The sequence below is a fragment of the Lontra canadensis genome, unplaced genomic scaffold (assembly GCF_010015895.1).
Source record: "Lontra canadensis isolate GAN:19392208 unplaced genomic scaffold, GSC_riverotter_1.0 scaffold16, whole genome shotgun sequence".
NCBI classification, from domain to species: domain Eukaryota; kingdom Metazoa; phylum Chordata; class Mammalia; order Carnivora; family Mustelidae; genus Lontra; species Lontra canadensis.
In genome coordinates this window covers 20,164,508-20,189,991 of record NW_022631010.1, presented here as the reverse complement: position 1 = coordinate 20,189,991, position 25,484 = coordinate 20,164,508, and the positions used below count along the sequence as shown (strand labels likewise).

The window sequence follows — 25,484 nt, the reverse complement described above, 5'->3', positions numbered from 1 at the left end:
AGTTACTGAAAAGACTATGAGAATTGACTTTAATTTTTTTTTAATTTCAGACTACAAAGTAAGTCTTGCACACAAAGCCTACAAAGGACGGGTACACTTCATCAAACACGAGAAACTGCTGCTCGTCAGGAACAGAGTTCCCAACTGCTAAGGACATTTCACTTTGTTATCAAAGCTACTTCTCATGTTTTGTTTTGTTTGTTTGTTTGTTTTAAGATTTTATTTATTTATTTGACAGAGATCACAAGTAGGCAGAGAGGCAGGCACAGAGAGAGAGGAGGAAGCAGGCTCCCTGCCGAGCAGAGAGCCCGATATGGGGCTCGATCCCAGGACCCTGGGAGCATGACCTGAGCCGAAGGCAGAGGCTTTAACCCACTGAGCCACCCAGGCGCCCCACTTCTCATGTTTTTAACTCAGGAGCACCAAACAGGAGATGTGTAACCAAGCTGAGTAAGCCAGGACCTTCCTGGAACTCAATGTGTCTTTGGGGCCTCAGGGCCTAAATGAAGGGGTCGTGGTAACCCTCTGGAGTCCTGACCTGAGACATCGTCTGGAAGGAATCCTCAGTCCGTACTGGCCTACTGTGCATAATGTGGGGTGTGGGAAGGCAGAAGAATATTACATGCCAGGCACTGCATGAGGTCCTTCCCCCAAAGCACCCAGCAAAGGAGGACCACCCTTGTTTTACAAAGCAACAGGGGTCCTCAGAGAAACCAAATGACCGGCCAAGGCAGAACCACCAACACTTCTGAGCCTGATGTAAATGCAGGTATGACTCTGAAGCCAGAGGATGCCTGAGAATGCCATCCCTAAAGTGACCCAGGTCACAAGGGGCAATCGCTAGGGGCTTGCAGGACAAGCCAGCTACCACAGAGATGGCTAAGCAGGCACAGGTCTCCTGAGGGCGGTGCTGAGGTGTGCCAGGGCCTTTGTGAAAGCACCCAGTCCTAGAGGGAGACACTGGGCACAGGTGCCAACCCTGTCCCACGCCCCAGGATGAGCTTCCCTCTTAGCAGAGGTCTTGAAACTCAGTGATCATCTACCCTATTGGTAGAAGAGGTGGGGCATGTACCCCCGTGGCACACACTCACTAACTTGTAAGTTACATACATCTCACTGTGGTGCTCACACACTAAGGATATCAAAAAATCGTCCTAAAAGTAGACGTTTTTAAAAAGGAGATACAGATAAATAAAATGGTAATATTTACTTCCCATACTCCAAATGACTTTTCCCCCCCACGGCCCACTCTGGAGGCCACTGGTTTATTAAGTCTACAGCCCCTCCAGCCTGTGCCCGAGTCTCCCTTACAGAGGAGGAAGTAGGGAGAGGCGGGATTTGCCACAGCTGGGGTTCTCACCCAGCTCCAGATGCTCCAGGGAGTATAAGAACTACAGAGCCTCTACACAGACCACCACCAGCAGGCCTTGGGTCACACATCTGCCTCCCACTCCAACACACTGCACACCTCTACCAGAGCTATAGACTGAAAAGCATACTGAGCATGTCACTTGCCTGCTTAAAATCCTACTAGGACTCCCCAGGACTCTGAAGATAGAATGGAAAGTGCTTAAAGCAGGGTCCAGCGTCTGTACAGGGATTCCCAAACCAATCAGCTCCCCCAACTCACAGCTGTAACCACCCACCTTGCTGGCCTACAAACCAGCTTCAGAGTCAGGACCATGCTATGGTGGCGGCTTCCAAGAGCGTCCCCATAATCCTTGCCTCCTGGCATACATGCCCGTACGTAGCCCCCAACCCCCTCACAAAGCAGGTACAGCTGGCCTGTGTGGCCAACAGGATACTGTGAAATCTCAGCATGGGCCTGCCACTGCACAACAGCAGTGGCAGGTGTTGAATGTGAAATGACCAGTGAGGCTGGGTCACAGAAGTGATCTCTTGGATCACTTGCTCCGAGGAAGCTGGCAGCTTGCTATGAGGACAGTCAAGTAGCTCTAGCAAAAGGCATCGGGAAAGGAACTGAGATTCCTGCCAGCCATGTGAGTGAGCGACTCTGGAAGCAGACCCTCCAGCCCCAGTCAAGCCTACAGATGACGGTGGCCCTGGACTGACATCCTGACTGCAACCCCACCACAGACTCTGAGCCAGACCCACCCAGCTAAACTGTTCCTGAATTCCTGATGCTCAGAAACAATGGAAGATAATAAAGGTTGTAAGCCACTAAGTTTTGAGGTATTTTGTTGCCCAGCAATAAATAACTAATATGCTTATGCTCTCTCTGTGTCTTTGCAAAAACCTGTCTCTTACCTTGAACTGTCCTATGTCCTCTCATCCATACATATATCCTCCCTTCTTCCCTCCCTCCCTCTCTCCATTCTCTCTCTCACACACCCACTAATATATATACAATAGTGCACACTGCCATAGCACCCTGGACATTTCTCTCTTAAAAAAACTTTTAAAATAGGCTAGGAAGGGGCGCCTGGGTGGCTCAGTAGGTTGAAGCCTCTGCCTCCAGCTCGGGTCATGATCCCAGAGTCCTGGGATCGAGCCCCGCATCGGGCTCTCTGCTCAGCGGGGAGCCTGCTTCCTCCTCTCTCTCTGCCTGCCTCTCTGCCTACTTGTGATCACTGTCAAATAAATAAATAAAATCTTTCAAAAAAAAAAATGGGCTAGGAATTACCTGCTCCTCTCTCCTGGGACACAGGGAACAACTTGTACACAAAGGTGGTCTGCAAAGGACACTTCAGTCAGACCAGGTTGCTGGAGAAACACATGCTCACCCACAACCCTTAGCTCTCAAAGAAGGCTGACCTACAATGCATTAACAGCCCTGAGATCTTCATTGATGAGAATACATCCAATAAGCCCACACCAACCCTAAACATAAGCACTCCATCTGGCCTGAGCAGTTCTTCTCACTGAAGGGCATCTACCTTGACTGCCACTAGAAGTGTGACTCCAACAACCACAGTGTCAGTCCTAACCACGTGTTGGGCAGTGTGGCCTACGTGAGCAGCGCTACACCGGACTTCCAACACCTCTGCAGAGCATGGCTCCCCCGCTGGACTCCACATTGAAACCCCTGCAGGACCACACGATGATGCAGAATAACAAGCAGGGCTGGTCCAAAGTGATCTACAGCTGCCCTTTTTGCTCTAAGCAGAACTTAAACAGCCTGGCCTCGCCAAGCACAGAGCCTTAACACAGTAGATACTCAAGAATACTGAATCAATGAGAGGGATGCCAGGATGGATGAATGGACAGACAGAAGGACAGATGGACAGACAGAGAGATGGTGGATAGGAAGGCAGGAAGGTAGGTGAGGGAAAGGGATCAGATTTGGATTCCATCACTGCAAAGGGTAAGAGTCTCACTGGCTCAAGGGTGCCATAATTTCAACAGCTTTGGCAAGAGCAGGGGTGACAGCTTTCTATAAACCCTGTATTAAATATGAAATTTCACCACCAAAGAAATCACAAGAAGCCATTTTCTGAGTCTGATCCCCAGCCCAGTCTCTCATCCAGCAATGCATCACTATGGAATATGGGCCATGCTATGGAAGTGCCACCACAACAGAGTGGAGCCAAACCCCAGACACCAATGTTAATCAGAAAGCACTAGTACAATGGGCAATAAAATGGCCAGCCATCCCCTCACTGGGACAGCTTCAAGAACCCACCTTCTTAGGCTGGGAGGTGGATATACCATGTTCACTGTCTTATTCCTTCTTAATTGTCTTAAAAATTCATAATAAAATATTTTTTAAATGGAAAAGAACATACAGGAAATGAGCTCTTGTCACAGAAGCAATTCTGTTCTAAAGTATTTTTGAAAGAAAATAAATATTGTGATTTATTAAATTTAATGATCAACTCATTGTGCTGGGCACACAGATCAAGGCATTTGCTCAACTGTTATATAGGTACCTTTCATGAAACTTTACTCCCAACTGCATCATGAAAATAAGACTTCTTCAGATGTCAGCCCTACTAAGACCTTGTCAAAGAAAAGGCCATTCCTCAGAGAGGTTAGCAATGCCCTTCTGATCTGAGCAGGACTACAAAGGGCCAGGGCACTGAGAGGACAAGAGTACTCAACATAGCCAGAGACACATAGTTCCTGCCTGTGGCATGGCCCTTTCCCCATGGCCCTGGACATTTATTCCCCATTTTGGTACACAATGAAAGCAGTAAAAATGACTTCAAGATAAGAGCCATAAAAACAAAGTTAATTTATCAGTAATTTAGACTCCCTGAGCCACAGTGTAATTATCTGAAGCATCTGTATCAGTTCAACAATGTGACAAGGAAGTCAGAATCAAGCAGATGGCCAGTTTATATCTGTTTTAAAGCAAAGTAGTACTAAAAAAGGAAGGAGGGTATAATTTGACTTCTTTCCTATTCTTACCTAACTTGAATGCCAGTACAAATTGGTCAGCTTCATTCTTTTTAAATGGTGCAAATTATTCTACACTACAAATGAGATATGATTTTTCTAACCTTTCCTCTGCTGATGAGCATTTTGGTTGTTTCCATAACGCCATATTGAGCCCCCTCATACAAATACCTTCATGCACATGTGCACAGACTTATGAAAAAGAGGCTCAAAGAAGAGAAATTGCTCAGTCCACTTATGTCTGGTTCTAGTTTTTCTATCTTTTAAGATTTTATTTATTTATTAGTCAGAGAGAGAGAGAGCATGAGCGCACAAGCTGGGGTAGCCAAGCAGAGGGAGAAGCACACTCCCTACTGAGCAAGGAGCCCGATCCAGGTCTCGATCCCACAACTCTGAGATCATGACCTGAGCTGAAGGCAGACACTTAACCGGTTGAGCTACCCAGGTGCCCCTGTCTGCTTTCAATTTTGATCAACAGTGCTAAATGCCTTCTGAAAAGTCTTCACCAGGTGACAGGATGGATAAAAAAGCAAGACCCATCTACATGCTGCCTATAAGAGACTCATTTCAGAGCTAAAGATATATGTAGATCGAAAATGAAGGAAAAGAAAAGCATTTTATCACGCAAATGGAAGTGGAAAAAAAAAAAGCTGGGGTAGCAATACTTATATGAGACAAAACAGACTTTAAAAGAGACTAAAACACACACACACACAAAGACTGCAGTAAGAAATGAGGAAGGTCACTACATAATCATAAAGGGAACAATCCAAGCAGAAGATGTGCACCCAACATGGGAACACCCAAACACATAAAAGTTAATAATAAACATAAAGGAACTGATTAATAGTAATGCAACAATAATAGGGGACTTTAACACCCCATTACATCAGTAGATAGATCACCCAAAAAGAACATCAACAAGGAAACATGGCTTTGAATGACACATTGGACTAGGTGGATCTAACAGATATATTCAGAGCATTCCATCCTAAAACAGAAGAATACACATTCTTTTCAAGTGCACATAAAACATTCTCCCGAAGAGATCACACATTAAGCCACAAAACAAGTCTCAACAAAATAAAAAAGACTGAAGTCATACCATGCATCTTTTCTGACCACAACATTATGAAAATGGAAATCAACCACAAGAAAAAAATTTGGAAAGACCATGAATATGTGGTTAAATAACATGTTACTAAACAATGAATGGGTCAACCAATAAATCAAAGAGGAAATCGAAAAATTCATGGGGACAAATGAAAATGGAAACACAATGTTCCAAAATCCATGGGATGCAGCAAAAGCTGTTCTAGGAGGAAAGTTTATAGCAAAAAAAGGCCTACTTCAAGAAGCAAGACAAATCTCAAACAACCTAACCTTACACCTAAAGGAGCTAGAAAAACATGCATGAACAAACACAAAACCACTAGAAGGAAGGAAATAATAAAGAATAGAGCAGAAATAAATAAAATAGAAAATTTTTAAAAAACAGATCAATGAAATCAGGAGCTGTTTCTTTGCAAAGATCAACAAAATTGATAAACCTTCAGCCAGACTCATTAAAAAGAGAAAAAAAAGAGAAAGAACTCAAACAATATCAGAAATGAAAGAGGAGAAATAACCACCAATTCCACAGAAATACAAAGGATTATGAGAACAACTGAAATATTTTGAACTATAACTGAAATTGTGAAAAATTACATGCCAACAAATTGGACAAACTAGAAGAAATGGATAAAATCCTAGAAACATATTACATCCCAAAACTGAACCAAGAAGAAATAAAAAATTTGAACAGACCAATTACCAGCAATGAAATTGAATCAGTAATCAAAAAATACCAACCAGACAGCATCACAGGGGAATTCTACTGAACATTTTTTTTAAGATTTTATTTATTTATTTGACAGACAGAGATCACAAGTAGGCAGAGAGGCAGGCAGAGAGACAGGAAGGGAAGTAGGCTCCCTGCTGAGCAGAGAGACCTATGCAGGGCTCAATCCCAGGACCCTGGGATCATGACCTTAGCTGAAGACAGAGGTTTTAACCCGCTGAGCCACCCAGGCGCCCCTCTACTGAACATTTATTTGTTTTGTTTTGTTTTTTTTTAAGATTTTATTTATTTACTTGAGAGAGAGAGCATGAGAGGGAAGAGGGTCAGAGGGAGAAGCAGACTCCCTGCTGAGCAGGGAGCCTGATGTGGGACTTGATCCGAGGAACATTTAAAGAAGAGTTAATATCTATCCTTCTCAAACTATTCAAAAAAAAAAATCAAAAAGGAAGGAAAACTTCCAAATTCATTCTATGAAGCCAGCATTACCCTGATACCAGAACCAGATACAGAAACTATAAAAAAAACAGAGTCACAGGCCAACATCAGTGATGAACATAGATGCAAAAATCCTCAACAAAATACTAGCAAACCAAATCCAACAATATATTTTAAAAAGTCAGGGGTGCCTGGCTAACAGTCAACAGAGCATGCAACTCTTGATCCTGAGTTTAAGTCCCATGATGGGGGTAGAGTTTACTAAAAGAAAACGCATATATATTAAAAAAAAAAACATTCAAAATGATCAAGTGGGATTTATTCCTGGGATATGAAGGTGATTCAATATTCACAAATCAATCAACATGACACATCACATAAATGAAAGAAAGGATAAAAACCATATGATCACTTCAACAGATGTAGAAAAAGCACCTGACAAATACAACATCTATTCATGATTAAAACCTTCAACAAAGTAATTTTAGAGAGAACATACCTCAACATAATAAAAGGCATATATTAAAAAAAAAACAAAAACCCACAGCTAACATCATACTCAGTGGTAAAATACTAAAAGCTTTTCCCCTAAGATCAGAAATAGGACAACAGTAGCCATTCTCACCACTTCTATTCAACACAGTACTGGAAATTCTAGCCTCAGCAATCAGACAGCAAAAAGAAACAAAAGGCATCCAAACTGGTAAGTAAAACTTTCAATTATTTGCAATGACATGATACCATATAGACAAAACCCTAAAGGCTCCATCAATAAACTACTAGAAATGATTAATGAATTCATTAAAGTCACAGGACACAAAATCAATGTACAGAAGTCTGCTGCATTTCTATATACTAACAATGAAACAACAGAAAGAGAAATTAAGAAAAAATCCCATTTACAACTGCACCCTAAACAGGGCTGCCTAGGTGGCACAGTCAGTTGGGCATTTGACTTTTGGTTTCAGCTCAGGTTGCGGTTTCAAGGTTGTGTGATTGCGTCCTGCATCAGGCTCCACATTCAGCCCAGAGTTTACACTTTCCCTCTCCCTTTGCCCCTCCCACCTGTGCACATGCACACACGTTCTCTTTCTCTAAAATAAATTAATAAATCTTTAAAAAAAATCTCACCCAAAATTATAACATACCTAGGAATAAACTTAACCAAAAAGATGAAAGACCTATACTGTGAAAAGTATAAAACACTGATGAAAGAAACTGAAGACAAAAAGTAACAGAAAATATTCCATGCTCATGGACTGAAAGGACAAATACTGTTAAAATGTCCATACTATCCAAAGCAATTTACACATTTAATGCAATCCCTATCAAAATACCAACAGCACTTTTCCCAGAACAAGAACAAATAATCCTAAAATTTGTATGCAACCACAAAAGACCCAAAATAGCCAAAGCAATCATGAAAAAGAAGAACGAAACTGGAACTACCACGTTCCAGATTTCAAGATATAATACAAAGCTGCAGTAATAAAAACAGCATGGTACTGGCACAGAAACAGACACACAGATCAATAGAACAGAAGTCCAGAAATAAACCCACATTTATATGGTCAATTAATCTTCAACAAAGGAGGCAATAATATGCAATAGGAGATAGTCTCTTCAATAAACAATGTTGGGAAAACTGCACAATTATATGCAAAGGAATGAAACTGGACCACTTTCTTACATCATACACAAAAACAAGCTCAAAATGGATTACAGACTTAAATGTGAGACCTGAAACAATAAAAATCTTAGAAGAGAGCACAGGCAGTAATTTCTCTCATATCAGCTGTTTTTATTGAAAAATCAGCATTTTTCTAGGTATGTCTAAGGCAAGGGAAACAAAAGCAAAAATTAACTATTGGGACTACATCAAAATATGCCCATTTTCTTATACTTATCAATTGATACTATTATCCCATTTTATTTTTACCTTTCTAATCATACACAGCAATGGGATCTTGTAATTTGCATTTCCTGGAACACCAGTAAGATTGAGCATCTTTTCAAATCTTAGAAGTTATTTGTATTTCATGTGAGAATTGCCTGAAAATAGCCTTCTCCCAGTTTCCTATAGAATTTTGGCTTTTATTTTTTATTATTGATTTGTAGAAGTGCACTATGGATTCCAAGTACTAGATATTTGTTCGTAAAAAAGAAAATATTTCATAAATGGAGAGAGAAACCATGTTTCTGCATCAGAAGACTCAACACAGTAAAAAAGTTAATTCACTGCAAATTGATGTACACGTTTAATGCAATTCCTATCAAGATTCCAGCTTAGTTTTTTGCAGACAAGCTTATTCTAAAATTTATTTGAGAAAGCACAGGCCACAGAATAACTAAAACAAGGCTGGAAAGGAGAATAAAATGGAAGGAATCACTATGCCCAATACTAAAGCTTACTATATAGCTATAGTAGTCAAGACAGTGTGCTAGTGGTGGAGGGACAGGCACATCGGTCAGTGGAACAAAATAACAGAACCCAACAATGGATCTATACAAGCAAGTCCAATGGTTTTTGACAAAAAGCATAAAAATGGAGAAAAAGACAGCCTTTTCAACAAATGGTGCTGGATCAATTGGACATCCATAGGCAAAAAAAAAAAAAAAAAAAAAAAGCACTCACCCTAAAGATGGGTGTGGACTGAATCAATGTACTGGTTGTGATATTATACCATACTTTTACAAGATACTGCCATAAAGGAAACTGGGTGGAGGGTACACAATATCTTGCTGTATTATTTCTTCCAGTTGCATGCAAATCTGTAATTACCTCAATTAAAAATTCTTTTAAAAAATGTTGGAAACAGGGGTGCCTGATTCTTGATTTCAACTCAGGTCATAATCTTGGGGGTGTGGGATCAAAAGCCGCATTGGGCTCTACGCTCAGCAGAGAGTGTGCTTCTCTCCCTCTCCTTCTGACGCCCCTGCTCATGCATGCTCTCACTCTCTACGATAAATAAATCTTTTTAAAAAAATGTTGAGGGGCTCCTGGTTGGCTCAGTCAGTTAAGTGGCTGCCTTCAGCTCAAATCAAGATCCCAGAGTCCTGGGATTGAGCTCCGCATCAGGCTCGCTGCTCAGTGGGGAGACTGCTTCTCTCTATCCCTCTGCCTGCTCCTCCCCCTACTTGTGCACTCCCTCTCTCTCTGTCAAAGAAATAAATAAAATCTTTTTTTTTTAATGTTGAAAACGGGAGACACCACTTTGGAAATTACTCCCATGATATCTTTGTTTATACAAATAAAGTTGATGTTGTGAGACCAAAAAAAAAAAAAATGTTGAAAATATATTCTCCTAGTCTAACTTTCTTTTTTTTTTTTTTTTTTTGGTTGTCAATGATCCTTTATTGAAATATTTTCCTTTGTATTTCTTAACTAGCCAGACACTCCACTGTACCACTGCTGATGTCACCTACGATGTCATGAGGGTGGCGGCCATCAACATTGCAGCCCACAGATTGGACAGTCTCCAAGATCTCTTTCATGTTCCAGAGAACTCTCTAGCTACAGATTAGTGCCACATCTGTCCGGCAATGTTGACAATCCTTCAAAGGTGATATTTCCACTATGTTTCATGTTTTTCTGCTACTTTCAGTCTCTTGGCAGGGTATTTTTTTTTTTTTTTATTTGACAGAGAGAGACAAAAAGAGAGGGAACACCAGCAGGCAGAGTGGGAGAGGGAGAAGCAGGCCCTCCACCAAACAGGAAGCCCAATGCAGAGCTCAGTCCCACGGCCCTGAGATTGTGACCTGAGCCAAAGACAGACACTTAACGACTGAGCCACCCAGGCGCCCTCCTGGCAGTTTCTTGAGGGCTTTGATAATCAGGGCAGAGGCAGAAGGTACCACTTCAACTTGGGCCTGCCTGTTCTGAATGGTCCGTCTCACTATAACCCTCAGACCCTTCCAATCACTGACTACCTTCGTGATGTCATCACCAGCCATTTTTGGAGACAGATCCAGGGGACAGATCTTGGGGGCCAGGGCAGATGTGGCATCAACTCCCCAACCAGTGCACCTCAGGTACATGACTTTGATCTCACTAGGGCTGAACTTGGGCAGCTGGTGTCGGATGAACCAAGATTTGGGACAACAAAAGAAAGGTGCACCTTGGCTTCCTCCAAGTTGAAAGCCAAAGACTCTCCTTGTCTAATTTTTATCTTCTAAATTTCCTTATGGTATAAGAAGGGTTAATTTTTATCTAATCAAATTCACTTTCTCTTTATGTCTCCTGAATTTATATATTTTTTAACACTTTGCAGTTTTCTTGAAGTTGTTAAAAGAGCATTGATTTGGGGGAGCTTGGGTGGCTCAGTGGGTTAAAGCCTCTGCCTTCAGCTCAGGTCATGATCCCAGAGTCCTGGGATTGAGCCCCACACTGGGCTCTCTGCTCCACAGGGAGCCTGCTTCCCCCTCTCTTTTTGCCTGCCTCTCTGCCTATTTGTGATCTCTGTCTGTCAAATAAATAAATAAAATCTTTAAAAAAAAAAAAAGAGCATTGATTTTAAAAAGTCTTTTATGCGGGTGCCTGGGTGGCTCAGTGGGTTAAAGCCTCTGCCTTAGGCTCAGGTCATGATCTCAGGGTCCTGGGATCGAGTCCCACATCAGGCCCTCTGCTCAGCGGGGAGCCTGCTTCCTTCTCTCTCTCTCTCTGCCTACCTCTCTGCCTACTTGTGATATCTCTTTCTGTCAAATAAATAAAGAAAATCTTTAAAAAAAAAAAAGTCTTTTATGCTAGGGCCATCTGGGTGGCTCAGTCAGCTGAACGTCCAACTCTTGGTTTCAGCTCAAGTCATGATCTCAAGGTCATGAGATCGAGCCCCGAACTGGGCTCTGTGATCAGTGGGAAGTCTGCTTGAGATTCTCCCTCTCCTTCTTTCTCTGCACCCCCACACACTCACATATACTCATCCTCTCTCTTTCAAATAAATCCTTAAAAATAAAAAAATAAAGAAAAAGTATTTTATGCTAAGTAAAGAAGTCTTTAAAAGTACTGTTTTAATTAGTCATAAGAAACCCTATGAAACTTAAAAAAACTAAAGAAACCTAGGCATGAACTTAAAAGAATGATGTTTAAATGATCTCATTTTCAGGCTTAGTTGATATGACAAGAACAGAGAAATTAAACATCATAAATAGAAACATCATAAATAGATACATATCCATCACATGGATATGTAGTTGCTCCTGAAGGAGGGAAGAAAGAGTCCATAAAGCTAATCAATTAATTAATTACATATTATATAAAATATAAATGTAATATATATTATGATAAATAAATAAAGTAAATCTTCGAGCGCCCCCTACCATTTCCCCCAGCCCATGTCAGCCCACGCAGTCACAGTGATGACAGCAGGGCCAAAAGTACAAGCCAACACCAGGTGCTGCTTTTGGTCAAGCTATTCAGCACCTAACTCAGGATCTGACACATCAGACAATATCCCGGAAAGATGTCTGTTCCACTTTTCTCGTGGGTACACAAAAAGACCTTATTTTGAAATTTTAAATTCTTCTGAAGAAAGCAACCATGCATATTTGAGTTACCTGTACTTACAGATTTTTTTTTTTTTTTGGAAAGAGAGAGAGAGCCAAGGAGGGGAGGAACAGAGAGAGAAGGGGAGAGAATCTTAAGTAGCTCCACATCCACTGTGGAGCCCAATGTGGGGCTCGATCTCATGACACAGAGATCATGACCTGAGCTGAAATCAAGAGTCAGAGGCTTAACCAAATGAGCCATCCAGGTACCCCAATTTTCTTTTTTTTAAGATTTTATTTATTTACTTGAGAGAGAGAGAGCATGTGCATGCACAAGCGAGGCAGGGTGGGTGCCAAAGAGGGAGAGGAAGAAGCTGACTCCCCACTAAGTAGGAAGTCTGATGCAGGGCTCCATCCCAGGACCCTAAGATCATGACCTGAGCCGGTCATGATCAAGTGTCAAGGCAGACACTTAACCAACTGAGCAACCCAGGCACCCCATCAATTTTTTTTAAGATTTTATTTATTTATTTGTCAGAGAGAGAGCACAAGTGCATGAGCAGGGGGAGTGCAGGCAGAGGGAGAAGCAGGCTCCTCACTTAGCAAGGAGCCCAATGTGGGACTCGATCCCAGGACCCTAAGATCATGACCTGAGCCAAAGGGACTCTAACCTACTAACCCATCCAGGCAACCCACCGATTTTCTTTTTTTAAAGAAAGTATTCATCCAGACATCCCAGATATTGTAAACAGAGTTATAAAGTTCTGTGTTTGGCGCCTAAAATGTGCCAGAGATACCAGTCCAGGCACTTTATCTACTTTCTATACAGAAAGGTAACACAGCAAGCCAGTGTTGAACCAGATCCCATGCCTCAGAGTGCTACTTCTCAAAGCGCAGGCTCATGTTGTACACATCTTCAACTGCTAACCAGTGTCCCAGCCTTGAATAAGTGGGTCAGCTGGTTCTACCAAAAATTCTTCTTTGTTGCTAACATAGGCTGTGTTCATAATAAATACCTCAGAGAAACAGAAGCATAAGTATCTTAACTCCATCATGTTTAACCAGTGGGATAAGAAAAACAAACAGTATCAACAAAATGAAAAGACAACCAAAGGAATGGGAAAAAATATTTGCAAATCATATATAAGATAAGGGGTTAGGGACGCCTGGGTGGCTCAGTGGGTTGAAGCCTCTGCCTTTGGCTCAGGTCATGGTCTCAGGGTCCTGGGATCGAGCCCCACATCAGGCTCTCTGCTCAGCAGGGAGCCTGCTTCCTCCTCTCTCTCTGCCTGCCTCACTGCCTACTTGTGATCCTTGTCTGTCAAATAAATAAATCTTTAAAAAAATAAAATAAAATAAAATGCCGCCTGCTACCTAGTGTGAGGAAAGCAGCTCCAAAAAAAAAAAAAAAAAGATAAGGGGTTAATATCCAAAATACCTAAGAAATTCATACAACTCAGCAGCAAAAAGAACTCCAATAATCCCATTTTTGAATTGGGTAGAAGACCTTGAACAGACATTTTTCCAAAGAAGATCTACAAATGGCCAAAAGGTATATGAAAATATGTTCAACATGACTAATCATCAGGGAAATGCAAATGAAAACTGCAATAAGATATCACCTCACATGCTATGGGAGGTGAACCATGAGAGACTATGGACTCTGAAAAACAATCTGAGGGTTTTGAAGGGGCGGGGGGTGTGAGGTTGAGGGATCCAGGTGGTGGGTATTGTAGAGGGCATGGACTGCATGGAGCACTGGGTGTGGTGCAGAAATAATGAATACTGTTACGTTGAAAAAATAAAAAATTAAAAAAAAAAAAAAAAGATATCACCTCACACCTGCTAGAATGGCTATTATCAAAAAGACAAGAGATAACAAATGCTGGTGAGGGTGTGGAGAAAAGGGAACCCTCGGTGGTGGCAATGGAAATTGGTGCAGTCATGACAGAAAACAGTATGGAGGTTTTTCAAAAAGTTAAAAATAGAACTACCACATGATCCCATAATTCTACTCCTGGTTATATATCCAAAAGAAATGAAATCACTATCTCGAAGAAATATCTGCACCTCTATGTTCATTACAGCATATTTATAGTAACCAAAACACAGAAATAACCTAAGTGTCCACTGGCAGATAAATGAATAAAGTCTGATATATCTATCTCTGTCTACCTACCTACCTATATAATGGAATATTATTCAGTCATAAGACATCCTGCCATTTTACAACAACATGGATGGACCCTGAGGACATTATGCTAAGAGAAAGAAGTTAGAGAACGATAAATACTATATGATCTTACTTATATGTGGAATCCAAAATAAATCCAACTCCTATAAAGAAGGGGCTGGGGAGTGGGAGAAATGGGGACATGTTGGTCAAAGAGTATAAAATTTCCATTATAAGATAAGTAAGTTCTGAGGATGTGACATCCAGCACGATGCCTACATTAACAATACTGTTTTATACACTTGAAAACTGCTAAGAGAATAATGTTAAATGTTCTTGCCAGAAAAAGAAACTTGTAATTCTCTGAGGTGACAGAGGTGTTAACCTCAATGTGGTAATCATTTCACTATATATATATATCTATATATATAGATATATATAGACATATATATGTCTATATATATAATCATCTCATTGTGCACCTTAAAGTTATATAAAGTTATACAATGTTATATGTCAATAACATCTCAATAAAGCTAGAAGAAAAAAAGAAAAAGTCATGATCCTCCTCTTCTAACACTCCTACTAACCAAATTATCTGTGTGTTTATCTGGGGTTCAGCCCAAACTACAAATCATTAGTGGCCATTGAGAAATGAAACTAGATGGCACGATTCCTTCATTTAAGAAAGAAAGTTAAATTTCATCAACATCTGCATGTATTAATACCTACTGCAAAGACATAAAGCATTACAAGCATTTAATTATTAGAAATTAAGTAAAAATAGAAGAGAGACTGGTGACAGTTTGATATTTAGACCTACCATTAAATCTTTAATACACACACATACCAGGCCTTTAAGCTCTCACCCTGAAATGCTCTTCCCCCAGATATCCATGGAAAGAGGCTGAATAAATAACTTTGTGTGGATAGGCTAACACTAATGAGGCAAAGCTTATAGTAAACACTGGGCAAATACTTATGATAATTCAAGGTTTCCTACCTATAACATGGATTTTTCAGAAGCCTTTGCCTGGCCTTAAGTTCACTTTCTAGCCATTTCTCCGAGATCTGTCCCTCAAATCTCAGGGATTACAGCCCACACATTCAGCCACAGACCTCATAAACCACAAGTAGGCTGATGATCCTGTGAATTCTTGCCTCCCCATGATGAAAGAGCCAGGAGAAAATCCTTGGATTTGAAACACTGATCTATGAAAAGAAGTCAGAGGCAAACATTCGGGACAGGCCAAATGGCAATGGCAAACAGGGAAAATGCCCAATCCTAGAAGGAAAGGCTCTGAAGAATACTCCAAATGGATCTGGCTCCTGGATGTAAACTTCCTTACAGAACTATGAAGGTTCCCCCACCAGCAACCTCATGTCTTTGATCTTACAGCTCCTCGTAATAAAGGTACTCATAGTCACTGGAATTTTTATCCAGCACAATAAATAAATAAATACATAAGCTCAATCCTAAAACATTTGGTCTGAAAAATATACTCAGTTGCTTCCAGGTTTAAGTACTAAACAAATCTCACAGGATTTTTTAAAATCTCCCTCATTATTATAATTAATATTCCTATAACACAATGCATAATTCATGTCCCCTCACACTCCAGTTCATTCTTCAAAATAGCCCATGAAGTCCACAGGGAAGGGATCATCATCCTCTTTGTTCCCCATGACAACCTTGTAGACAGCAGAGATCAGTACTGGAATTCAAACCTTCCGATTCAAAATCTCTACTTCTGCCCACCAAACTTTGATGTTGATGAGGGCCACTTTTGATGGCTCTTGATTTTGATTTGTTTTTCATTAAAATCCAAAACAACACAGTGGCCATGAGACCCAAATCTCCAGTATTATGTAATTATAATTAATACTATTTTTTCAATAAATGAAAAATTCAGTATCACTGAGCCTTGTCGCTTCTCTGTCTCCCACTGTGGAAGCCAGTCTCCAAGATGGCCCCCCAGGATCCTCACTTCCTGGTTTTCAGGCTTTATGTACTCCCTTCCCACAGTGAATAGAGCTGACCTATGTAACCAACAGGATATTGTGGAAATGATGGTATGTGACTGATGACCCTCCTTGTTCCCTCTTGAACTGCTCACCCTAGAGAAAGCCAGCTGCCATTTTATAAGCCATATCCCACAGGCCTAGAAGGAGGTCCATGTGGACAGGAGCCCAGGCCTCCTGCCAGTAGCCAAGCCCAAACTGCCAATCCTACGGACCATCCTAAAAGCGCCAGACCATCCTCCAGCCCTAGCCAATCCTTCAAACGACTGCAAGGCCAGCTGATAACTACAACCCCACAAGAGACCCTGAGCTAGAACCACCCAGCTCAACTATTCCTGAATTCCTGACTCACAGAAAGTATACGAGATAATATATATGTATTGATATTTTAAGCCACTACATTTTGGTTAATTTGTTTCACAAGAATAGAGGACTAATATAACCATATCTCTTTACAAGATTCCAGGCACTCGGTAGACTTGAATTAAGGTAGCAATGAGAATAATTTTCTGCTGATTGATCCAGACCCCCTCAGTCTGACCCTTCTGTACCTAAGCCCATATTACGATAATCCTATCATGTGGCCACAGGAGGTTATGGAAAAGTGAGAATTAAAGCAGTTTTAGGTCTTATTTACCTTAAAAGTCCCCAAGACTATTGGAGGTTCTTTGTCTACTGTCTAATAAATGAGAAAGACTTTCTTTCCCCTGGTTTGTTCTGGCATACTGTCAACAGAGTAGTAATACATGAACTACAAAATGCCTAGTGCTGGGTTACATTCAGGAGTATGGGGCCTAGCCTGGGGTTCTTGGGGGATTCTCAGTTCATCGGGCTAATCTGTAAAGTAAGAGAAACCTGTGAGCCAGGACAGCCCACATATGGGCGATAGGGATATGCAAACAGGAACCTGAGAACAACTCTGGCTTTAGTTATAACACCACTCCCTTTGAAAAAATTCAAGTAACATCTGTAAATTAATAACATATCCATGCTAATTTTCTGGTCTCAACCATTACACTATGGTTATGAAAGATGTTAGTATCAGGGGAAGCTGGGTAAAGGCACACAGTACCCTGTGCGCTATTTTCACAACTTTTTAGACAGTAGTCCCCCCTCATCTGAGGTTTCGTTTTCCATGGTTTCAGTTACCCATGGTCAAATGTGGTCAGGAAGCAGATGATCCTCCTTCTGACCTATCATCAGAAGGTCAACAGTAGCCTAATGCTACGTCACAGTGCCTATGTCATTCACCTTGCTTCATCTATTCGCACAAGCATTTTATCATCTCACATCATCACAAGTTGGGTGAGTATAGTACGATAAGGTATTTTGAGAGAGAAGACATTCACATAACTTGTATAATTGTTCTATTCTATCACTAGTTATGGCTGTTAATCTCTGACTGTACCTAGCTTGTAAATTCAACTTTCACAGATATATAGGTATAGGACAAAACATAGTATATATAGGGTTCAATACTATAAAACACAGTATATATAGGTTTCAGAGTATATATGGGGTTTTTGGAATGCATCACCCACGGATGTCACAAACTATTTCAAAATTTAAAAAGTTTAAAAAATAAAATACATTTAAAGCAACAACAACAAAAGAATATTGCCACTAAAATACAAATGACCCTAAATCCATTCCTTGAAGGGCTCCTTGAAAGGTGTAGTTTTCCAGAATGTACTTGGAAAGGCTGTTCCAACATGGTCATGAGAGGAGTCTAGCTTGATTTCAAACCTCCTATTCCCTGGTAGGCAGACATCAAGTGTTTGGGAATACACTATACCTTATGTTCTCAGCCCCTCATGAAGTGAGTGATTTAGATGAGAATATGAGCAAAGGTGATGCATAAGAGTTGATGAGGTGACACTATCCCCCTCTTCCCCTGCCTGGGAGGCCAGTGTTATAAGCTCAAGGGAGTCTGGACCCCCAAGCCAGCAAACGGAGTAGATCCCCTCCAACCCACATTGTACTTTGGTGAGATTAACTTTGTGGTAAGCCACAGAGGTTCTGATTTGTGTGCTGCAGCACTAGTATTTAAGATAATCCCAATAAAGATTTCCATTCAGAAAATAACCCAGGACTTCTAAGAAAAAAAGCAAAATTGTTAAAATTAATCAGGTCACAATATCATCAGAAGGAAAAATGAAAATATCTAAACCTCCTCCATATCTAGATGTTCCTTCCATTATCCAATAGAAATACACCAGCAGGTAAAGATGTGTTTACAAGCTTGTTTCTGCCACACTGCCTGTGTTAGAAAAAAAAATGAAAACAAACTAAATCAAATAGGGAAGAATACAGCAAATAGGGAAAGAAGAGAGCTATTCAGTGAAAAATTCTCTATGGTCCCCATAACAATCCCCCTGATGTGTGATGTGCTCTGCCCATACTTCCCTCCAACTGGACTCAACCCGCAGGGCCCACAGCCATGCCGTACACACGGGAAGACCCAATCAATGAGAACTTTCTGTGACGGATGACAGTCCGTCCTGATACAGGATAATGCAGATATGGCGATTTGTTATACTATCCTCTGTGAGTTTGAAGTTCACTATAATACAAAGTTGTAAAAATGAGTATTTCAGAAAAATTGCCATAATTAAAACTGACTAACCCTTGTAATAAACAGAAATTATCATGCTCACTAAAAGTGGCAGAAAAAACTAACCCAGGCACATAAAGCAATTAATCTAGTAAATCAGTGGCTAGAATGGGCTGTTAGCTGATTAACTCATTAGTCTACTATAATCACTCACATAAACTCAGTGGTAATCAAAGCTATTTGTATCTAGATTAACTTAAGAGAGTTCCTGAGCTTGTCTGGAAAACAAAGATACTGAATAGGAAATATTCCCTCATTTCCTACACTGCCTTATAAACCCTAAAATTCAGGGTTCTTATCTTGGTATAACTGAAATTAAATTTAAATGTGATTATCATAACATAGCTAAATATCCTAAAATCCAAAAACCCTCTCTGAAATAACTTTATAATTTAAATTACAGATTAAAATAAAATAGACGGGGGCACCTGGGTGGCTCAGTCATTAAGTGTCTGCCTTCGGCTCAGGTCATGATCCCAGGGTCCTGGGATGGAGCCCTGAATCGGGCTCCCTGCTCAGTGGAAAGCCTGTCTCTCCCTCTCCCATTCCCCCTGCCTGTGTTCCCTCTCTTGCTGTGTCTCTCTCTGTCAAATAAATAAATAAAATCTTAAATTAAAAATAAATAAATAACATAGATCAATGGAACAGAAGAGAGAGCCCAGAAATAGACCCTCAACTCTACCGTCAACTAATCTTTGACAAAGCAGGAAAGAATGTCCAATGGAAAAAAGACAGTCTCTTCAATAAACGGTGTTGGGAAAATTGTACATCCACATGCAGAAAAATGAAATTGGACCATTTCCTTACACCACACATGAAAATAGACTCAAAATGGATGAAAGACCTCAATGTGAAAAAGGAATCCACCAAAATCCTTGAGAACACAGGCAGCAACCTCTCCAACCTCAGCCACAGCAACTTCTTCCTAGAAACATTGCCAAAGGCAAGGGAAGCAAGGGCAAAAATGAACTACTGGGACTTCATCAAGATCAAAAGCTTTTGCAAAGCAAAGGAAACAGTCAACAAAACCAAAAGACAACTTAAAGAATGGGAGAAGATATTTGCAAACAACATATCAGATAAAGGGCTAGTATCCAAAATCTATAAAGAACTTATCAAACTCAACACCCAAAGAACAAATAATCCAATCAAGAAATGAGCAGAAGGGGACGCCTGGGTGGCTCAGTTGGTTGGACGACTGCCTTCCGCTCGGGTCATGATCCTGGGGTCCCAGGATCGAGTCCCACATTGGGCTCCCAGCTCCATGGGGAGTCTGCTTCTCCCTCTGACCTTCTCCTCGCTCATGCTCTCTCTCACTGTCTCGCTCTCAAATAAATAAATAAAATCTTTAAAAAAAAAAAAAAAGAAATGAGCAGAGGACATGAACAGACATTTCTGCAAAGAAGACATCCAGATGGCCAACGGACACATGAAAAAGTGCTCCACATCACTCGGCATCAGGGAAATACAAACCAAAACCATAATGAGATACCACCCCACACCAGTGAGAATGGCTAAAATTAACAAGTCAGGAAACGACAGATGATGGAGAGGATGCGGAGAAAGGGGAACCCTCCTACACGGTTGGTGGGAATGAAAGCTGGTGCAACCACTCTGGAAAACAGCATGGAGGTTCCTCAAAGTGTTGAAAATAGAGCTACCCTACAACCCAGCATTCACACTACTGGGTATTTACTCTAAAGACACAAATGTAGTGATCCAAAGGGGCACATACACCCAAATGTTTATACCAGCAATGTCCACAATAGCCAAACTATGGAAAGAATCTAGATGTCCATCAACAGATGAATGGATAAAGACGACGTGGTATATATATATACAATGGAATACTATGCAGCCATCAAAAGAAATTAAATCTTACCATTTGCAATGACATGGATGGAACTAGAGGGTGTTATGCTGAGTGAAATAAATCAATCAGAAAAACAACTATCATATGATCTCCCTGATATGAAGAATTTGAGAGGCAATGTGGGGGGTTTGGGGGACAGGGAAGGAAAAAATGAAACAAGATGGGACCGGGAGGGAGACAAACCATAAGAGACTCTTAATCTCACAAAACAAACTGAGGGTTGCTGGGCGAGGGGGCTAGGAAGAGGGTTGTTGGGTTATGGACATTGGGGAGGGTATGTGCTACGGTGAGTGCTGTGAAATGTGTAAACGATTCACAGACCTGTACTCCTGGGGCTAATAATACATTATATGTTAATAAAAAATAAAAAATGTTTAAAAAAGAAAAATTAATTAAAATAAATAGATGCATGATCCATACACATGTATTCATTTTCCCAGCTGTGACTATTTTTTAAAATAAAAATGATAATAATAATAATACAATCTTAACCAAAAAACACTGTTAATACTGAGTAATGTTCAAGAAAGGAGGTTCTTTTAACACTGTAAGATACTTTGATTTCCATATGTATAAAACTGAAGATTCCCTTCTTAAGCTAACCTTTTACTCAACAAATTCTTTTTTCCAGCCTGTCAAACTCAGACAATGCCTCAGACTCTGAGATACACAGGTTCAGGAGACAAGCCAGGGATTCCCAGAGCTTTGGCCTGGAGAAATACCACAGAATGAGGAAGCTCCAAAGAACAGCTTTGCAAGCAGGTACTGAGGGACTCTGGTCAATACCATCCAACCTTTGGGGAGAAAAGGAACACACAGACCTGTAAACCTCGGGGCAACTATAGAGTGAACCAAAGGTGCACTTCCAAGGTCAAACAGCAAGGACATGGACACCTTTCTAGAAGAGCTAACTCGCAGAGTCACCTACTAGTCTGAGAAATCCTGAGGCTTTGTTTGTTTAAACAGACCACATAATACATCAGAAAGACGGTAGTTAAGGAAATTCAGTCAGAAATCAGAGGCAGTGCAGTCTGAAAAACGGTCTTCTATTGGAATGCAGCTCTCCCACCTAATGGCCATGTCTCATGACCTTGAGCCAGTCATTTAAGGTGAGGACTGAGCTGCTCCCCTCCCTCAGTCCTTGTGAGGGTCACATGTGTAGATGTGGAACTTAAAAACTGTCAGTTCTCAAATCCATTTTTATTAATAATGATAGTCTGCTATTTATTACAATCCTCCTTCGTGTATAACAATTTCATTTTTGAAAAGCAAGGTTTACTTTTAGAGTTATAGACTTCAAAAAAGAAACTGTTTCACAATATTCATTTAAAAAAGAAAAGAAACTTTTGGAAAGAACAACAGAGCTATTAGGGGGGTGCCTGGCTGGCTCAGTCGATAGAGGATGTGAGTGATTCTTGATCTCAGGGTTTCAAGTTCAAGCCCTACGTTGGGTGTAGCGATTACTTAAAATTTTTTTAAATAAAATAAAATAGGAGTGTTTGGGTGGTAAGTTGGTTAAGCGCCCAACTCCTGGTTTTGGCTCTGGTTATGATCACAGGGTCATGAGATGGAGGACGTGGACACACATCATGCTCCATGCTCAGTGTAGAGTCTGTTTAAGATTTTCTCTTCCTCTCCCTCTGCCCCTCCACCCCATGCTCTCTCCCTTGCTCTTGCTCTCTCTCTCTAAAATAAATAAATCTTTCTAAAAAATGAAATAAAATAAAATAAAGACAGAATACCAAAGCTACTACCCAAAGTTAGACGGCAGATCAGAAGTTTATGAACTAGCATGAACCTTCAAACAAGCAGGCTTTCTGTCTGATTTGCCTCTCACATTAATTATAAGCCACTGAGAAGTAAAATTATTCAGTTTCATAAGCTTCCTTAATTTTTAGAGTATTTTTATTTCATACTCAAAAGTGAAACTGAGCTACTACTTCATTTATTTGTACACTTTAGATCAATATTAAAATTCAAACAAAGATAACTTATGGAATCTGGCCATTGTTCTTAATATCCGGTAACACAGTATTGAGCCACAACATACTCATCACATCCACAGCTGAATGAGCCCTTTTTGCCCCAGGAAGTTTCAGCCACCCTGGCAAAAATTTGATTTCTGGGGCACCTGGCTGGCTCAGTCGGAAGAGCATGGGATTCTCGATCTCACAGTCATGAGTTCAAGTCCCAAGTTGGGTGTAGAGAATACCTAAATAAAACTTTAAAAAATCAGATTTCTACAGCAAATCAGCCAGCCTGTTCCCAAGCATCTCCCCCACCCCACCCCAATCCCCAGCACCACCTCGTCCCTCACATCTGAGGTATGCCGCACTGAAGATGAGAGTGCTCTTTCAGAAGTGAGACCCAAGGGCCCAAGAGAGGCTGGAAATATTGAACCTGGCAAGGCCCTTGTCGTGGTCTTCCCTGACACCCTGTCCAGTGACACACTTCATAAACAACTGGAACCAGAAGGGTCACTTCATAAGTCCCTGTAAGAGTGTTTGCCCTTGCCCCTTACCCCTCACCACCTTCTGAGGCCCCCAGGCTATACCTGTCTTGGTCCAAAATCTGGATGGGCCCATGCAGGTTCGCCTGCCAATTCCCAAAAAGAAGCCAAGCAGGAATCAGAAAGAAAAAGTGTTGCAAGGACCCCACTGACTTCTAACCTTCCCAGGAGCTACTCTACCAGACTTAACACATAAAACAGATATGGGACTTTTCCCTCACTGCTTTACAGAATACTTTACTCTTAACAACTACTATGTTCCTGGTACTATTTATTGACAATCCCACAAAGTGCCTAGAAGTACACTTAATTTTAAGGATGGGGTACATGAGAATATACAAAAACCTAAATGCACACCGTTTTGAACGCTTTCCCTTGACCCATCTCTGACATCAGCCCTGGCTGCTGCAGACAGCTGCATGCAAGCTCTAGCTCAGTTGACAGCCGGACTCCTCAAGCAAGCACTGGGGGTCTTTGTGCCTCAGACCTTCTAGGAAGCCATGCAATCCTACTCACCTGTTTGGATAGCCAATGGGGACAGGACCCAGTAGCTAAAGGCCCCACCTCCCATCCTCTGGATAGACAACCCCAGAAGACATTCTGTACTCTTTAATACGTGGGCTGGTTAAAAATATAGCAGTTACACCCCCATCTCTATATAAGAATCTGGTGAGCCCTATGCCCTAATCCTTTGGAGCCACATTCCTGGCCTACATCTTGTGTTATACCCCAAAAGAAGGAATTCTTACCAGATCCAATTAGAATAGTGGTTTTTAGCATTAGCTGCATGCTGGAACCCCTGGGGGACCTTTGTAAAGTCTTGATATTCAGACTCCTTTCCAGAAAAATAACATTGAGCTATCTCAGTCAGGGTGGGGCAGGCTGCCCAGGGCTCACCCTTATACCAGGACCCATGAGTTCCAACACCGGCCAGGAGGGTAGTCAGCCCAGCCCTGCAGAGAGGGCCAAAAGAAGCAGTGAGGCCACTCTTAAGGGGCCCGGTCTTGAGAGTTTAAGACAGATCCTCTCTTTATCAGAACGTACTGGAGACAAAGGATCCATGAAAGTGGGAGGCAGATAAATAGATTATGTACCAATAGTCTTCGCTTTTCTATAACTGGAATCACACTACAAGTATTCTTTAGAGAAATGCTTATTTCATACAATAATATAGCCACTATGTTTTCTCACATAAGTCCATATACTTCTATTGCATTCGATTTTTTAAAACTAACTAGCCAGCTGTAACACCTTTGTTGAAAACCCACCTCTTGCCCAATGATCTGAAACACTGCCTTTATTACATACCAAACTTCTTCTAAATAATTATTTCAGGTCTCTCATCTAGTTTGCTAATAGTTTCTCTCTTGCTCTGCACCATTTGTTTTCATTACTAGAGTGTTGTAGTACATTCTGATATCTAGGAAGGTCAGGATGTTCTGTGAGATTTTTTTTTAAATTACATTTATCTAATTCCTTCAGAATTTATTTTAAGGTGTAGTATAAAGTAAAGATCCAAAATGATTAATTTTCCATTACTGCCAACTAGTTGCCCAATTACTGCTTACTGAGACATCCTTCCATCTATTAATCTATAATGCCTTCTTGGTAAAATAACATATTCTTACACAGTAAATAGCACATATTCGATTCTCAACTGCCTATTTCCTTCCTTTAACTGGTCTAAGATTCCTGTCCTTGGGGAACTTAACATGCTAGCAGGGAAATAAACAATAAGCTTTCCAAAATAAATAACCAACAGACACAGTTATAACATTTTAGAAGGTGATAAGCCTTGCAAAGAAGAGGTGGAGTGGGTAAGGGGCACAGGGAATACAGCACAAGAACGGAGGTAGAACAGGCTGCAGTCTGAAGTAAGGTGATCAGGGTAGAGGGGACAGAAGTATAGGCTTTGTTATGAAGAAGGATGGCAAGGATAGGAGGCCACAGTAATTTAAGGAATAGAGGAGACCTTTTAAAAACACTGCTCCTGATGTGGGCCCCTCTAAGTTGATGATGCCACCATCCCCTAGTCACTTCCACCAGAAACCAAACCACCCATCTGCCACAATCAAGCAGTCCCCTCCTTTCTGGCTAGCTATCCTCGCTGCCCAGCTGAATGACACTCGGATCCCGTCTAGACTGGTCCAATGCCATGCTCACCTCTCAGGTCCC

At 41.1% G+C, this 25,484-nt stretch overlaps 1 protein-coding gene and 1 pseudogene across 2 annotated transcripts in view; both read right to left on the bottom strand.

The window, feature by feature from the left end:
• DTD1 (D-aminoacyl-tRNA deacylase 1) overlaps nucleotides 1-25,484 on the bottom strand; it is a 178,215-nt gene that overhangs the window by 108,006 nt on the left and 44,725 nt on the right. The window lies entirely within an intron of this gene.
• Nucleotides 9,983-10,786, bottom strand: LOC116868675 (annotated as a pseudogene).